This window comes from Euprymna scolopes, chromosome 14 (genome assembly GCF_053919585.1).
Source record: "Euprymna scolopes isolate OS-2025 chromosome 14, ASM5391958v1, whole genome shotgun sequence".
NCBI lineage: Eukaryota > Metazoa > Mollusca > Cephalopoda > Sepiida > Sepiolidae > Euprymna > Euprymna scolopes.
The window spans coordinates 153,137,173-153,141,590 of NC_136495.1; the positions used below are offsets into that span (position 1 = coordinate 153,137,173).

At 39.8% G+C, this 4,418-nt stretch overlaps 1 pseudogene; it reads left to right on the plus strand.

Moving 5' to 3' along the window:
* Positions 1-834: 834 nt before the first annotated feature.
* Positions 835-951, plus strand: LOC145293604 (5S ribosomal RNA; annotated as a pseudogene).
* The last annotated feature ends 3,467 nt before the right edge of the window (positions 952-4,418 follow it).

A 4,418-nucleotide genomic window follows, 5' to 3' on the forward strand; every position in this document is an offset into this window, starting at 1 on the left:
ACACAGAAAATTCTGAACGAATATGGTAAAATAATCCCAAAAATGGAATGTTTTTATTAGCCCTAAAAGAGCGTCTGGGGCACACCCAAGAGTTATTGCAAAGTATAGACAAACAAAATTACATAGAAATCAGTTAATTATACCTTTTCAGAAGGTTTTATAAAAATCCAAGGCATCAATTTTTTTTAATAAGCACAAAAGTGTCAATTTTAGCCATTTTAACACGAAAGGCACCCCTACGGGAGCAACTGAAGTTTTCATGAAAATTCCATTTTGTTACATTTTTACTCATATCATGTTTAATGTTTGTGCAAAATTTTTAAAAAATACCAAGGCATAGTTATTGAGAAAAGTGTGGACAGACGAACAGACAATGGTGAATTTACAGGTCCACCCTCCTTTTTTCGGGGGACCAAAAAAGACCTTTGAGAAACATTGATTTATTCGGCATAGGTATAATCTACTACTATATAAAACTCACTGTGAGTGAGAGCTTCTTCCTCATATGTTCCCAAATGGCTGAATCTATCTTTTGCAAATTTCAAACAAAGCTAATTTATATGTCTGGCAGTGTTCTTAGATATGTTTTGTACAGTAATTCATCCAATAGGTATTGCATATCGAAAAAATCCAATCTTTAAAATAGTCTTCTCTTACAGATAAAAAATGAGAATTTTTACAGAATATTTTACGTTACACTCTGTGGACCAAATATCTAAAGAGGAGTTTAGTAGAGACTTTTAGCACACATACTGACATCGTCAGATATGTTATGTGTGCTTGAACGTTTTCATCTTAAACTCGATAAAATTATACAGAATGTAGAAACTATGAATATACGGCACAATCATGTTGACACACTGGTTCTCGCCAGATCACCGAAGTTAAGCAACGTTGAGCCTGGCCAGTACCAGATGGGTGACCATTTGGGAAGGCTAGGTGCTGTATGTACCTTCTGGGAAGGTTTTATTTTTTATTTTTTTATTTTTATACACAGTAGTCACCACTTATCAAGGCCCGGAAGCCACTCAGGGATAAGAGTTATTGCAAATACATTACGTTAGTGTGGAGATTTGATGAAGTGTTTACTTAAGGGGGCGGTTCATTAGTAATTTGTTAATGTTGGACTTGAACACATCCAAGTTGTAGTCAGGTGGGAAGCAGGCAGACGGAACAGAGTTCCACAGGCGTGCAGTTCTAAAAAAGAAGCTTTATTCATGGAATCCACGTTTTGATTTAGGCACAGATAAAGAGTGGGGGACATTTTTCACAGTGGATTCAGCTAGACGGGTGTTTTTCGTGAAAGATTGGCGAGGGGGGACCAGAGACTGGAGTTCAGACGAGCACCTGCCATGGAAATAACGATAAAACAAGGATAGGCTCGCAACGTCTCTTCTGTGGGAGAGAGGTTGCAGGGTAGAGAAAAGGGCATCCTCCACTAAGCCACAAAGTCTATTTTGTACTCTGGCAAGGCAGGATAGGCTGTTTTTAGTAGCTCCTGCCCAGATATGGCAGCAGTATTCCATCCTTGGACGTACTTGGCTTTTATATAGATAGAGAATTGCATCAGTAGTGAGATATCTTCTGGAGCGGTAGAAGGATCCCACCATCTTTCCAGCGACCTTGGCAACAGACTTGATGTACGTGTTCCATTTCAGATCAGGAGTAAAGGTCAAACCCAGAAGCTTGTCAAAACACAGGGCCTCTCCCAGACGAGAGCCATCCATCCCAATTGATGCCAGATGGGGATCAGAGCGTTGATGATGTAAAGATAGGAGTTTGGTTTTGGAGGCATCAAAGGTAACCAGCCACGTCTTCCCCCACTGAACCACACGCTCGAGATCAGAGGAGAGAGAATCAGAGAGAACTTTGTCATTTACAGCCTTTGATGTGTTGCCGTAGATGGTCGTGTCATCAGCATAAATGTCAACGAATGATTTAAGTATGTGTTTAGGGGGATCATTGGTGTAGATCAGAAGAAGAGTTGGGCGCAGGATTGCCCCTTGAGGGACTCCAGCATTAATACTGCGGGCCTCCGATTTTTGTCCATCGACCACTACTCTTATGAGCCTATCGGAGAGAAATGATTTAATGATGTAGAAAACATTTCCAGTTATACCGTAGCTGGAAATCTTGTGAAGTAGACCCTTATGCCATACCTTGTCGAAGGCCTTTGATATGTCAAGAGCAATTGCCCTAGAAAGGAAGCCTTTGTCAAGAGATTCACTAATCCTGTGAGATATAACCGTCAGCACATCTGCGGTAGATCTTGCAGAGCAGAAACCATATTGTGTGTCACTAAGAAGGTTATTTCTGCTGAGGTGGTTGACTATTTCTCTATTTAATATGGATTCCAGCAACTTACTCATAACACACAGGAGACTTATTGGTCTGTACTGAGAGGGAGATGACTTATCACCTGAATTCTTAAATACAGGGCAAACTGATGAGGTCTTCCAGGGAATCGGAAAGCACTTCTCCTTAAGGCAGCACTTAAATAGTTTCGTAAGTATGGGAGCGAGTTCTGGTTGAAGCTTTTTTAACACCATAATTGAGATGCCGTCAGGGCCAGTTGCTTTACTGGAATCAAGGTTCTTGATTAGCTTGGCGACCTCATGCACGGATATTTGTATGTTACCTAGCGTGTTCTGTGTTATAGGAGGAAATATGGGGAGTTGATGGCCTTCGTCGAATAGGGTAGAATTAGCTGCGAAGTTCTTTGCAAATATTTTGGCGTTGTCTGACGCTGACGAGATGACCTCTGGTCCATTGATAATGGTTGAGATAGAACGCACACTTCTGTTCAGGATCCTGTTTGTTATTTGCCAAAATTGGTGGGAACCAAGCCGCTGATCAGCTACCTTGGATTTAACAGACTGGGCATATAGCTCTCTTGCATTTTTATTACTCTTTTACAGTGGTTGCTGGCAGTCCTGAAAGCAGCTTTAGTCTCAGTGCATCTATTACGTTGGTAGCTATGGAAAAAGTGATTTTTTTTGGTGTGAGGCCAGCACCCTCCCCCTGTAAAAAGAACTCAGTCACTACAAAAGCATCTACAAAGTTGTAGATGGCCTATGCCCCCCAGGGGCTCAAAACTATGGATATATGGAGAAACTATGAATAAATAGAAATCAGTGTAATAGTGAAATGAAACAAATCATCTATATATATAAAAGCGAAAATGTATGTGTGTATGTATGTTCACTTTTCCTCGATGTCCACGAAAGGCTTCTTTCAAAGAAGCGCTTGCTCGCTTCACAACTTTTTAAAACTTTTTATATCATCTATAAATTGTAATATCTATGAATTATCCACGGAGCTCGCCTGTCTATTTAATTTTATTGACTTTCAAACGTTAATTATTTCACATTTCCCGCATCGGCACGCGTTACATTCGGTTTTCGGTATAAAAAAAGCGAACCTCGACTCTAATCACAGGCCCAGAGCCAGTTTGGTCAATGTCGACTTCGTCATATCAGACTGTAGCTTTCATTTCGCTCCTCCTAATAAACAGGGAGCGGGTTTTTAAAAACAAACAAACCGATTTATTCAAAACTGTCCTGCACAAAATCGTAACTGCTGAATACCTATCGCCGTCAAGTCAATCAAAAACGCGCACCTGTTTGTTTTTTTAACACTTTACTATTTTCCAACTGCGCGTCGTCAACGCTTTGGGTTTTTTTCACATACCCCGAAAAACACTCGGGCAACGCCGGGTACCCCTCGCTAGTCTATATATATATAAAAGCGAAAATGGGTGTATGTATGTATGTTTGTGTGTCTGCTAAAAACTTTCGACAGACAACAAAAATTCACAAACTTGATCTCATATGAAAGCCCCACTTTCCGGACGACAAATATCGAAAAATTGGCCCAAAGTGACCATCAGAAGTTTGTCAACTGATCGATTTTCTGCAGGGGGGGCCCAAAAAAGTGGCATTTTAATGTTAAACATTACATATTTTTAAATCGATTTATAACTGCCCCCAAAAATACGGCCGCCAACTCTTTTACATAAAATATACACGCGGCCGTTTATTTTGGGTCAACTAGTATTTAAAACCCGCTGAGTCATGTCACGTGATCTTGACGTCAGCAACCTCTAATGGCGGTCTGAATTTACAATTTAAAAATGTTGTTATTGGTAAAAAAAAATTAATTAAAGCTAAACTATGAACTTCTACGCTATGGCAACGTTACCAAAGTTATTACCACATTCAAAATAGGGAGATACGATAGTTAAACGAAAAATAATAAGCCAAACATGTGAAGTAAAAGAAAAAAATATGCTTACAAAAAATATTAACGAACGAAGTTTTTAAATATAAAAACAGCCAGACGCCATTTTCCAGTCTTTAGAGTAAGGAAGACGAAGTGAGAGAGAGAGAGAGAAAGAGAGAGAGGGAGAGAAAGAGAGA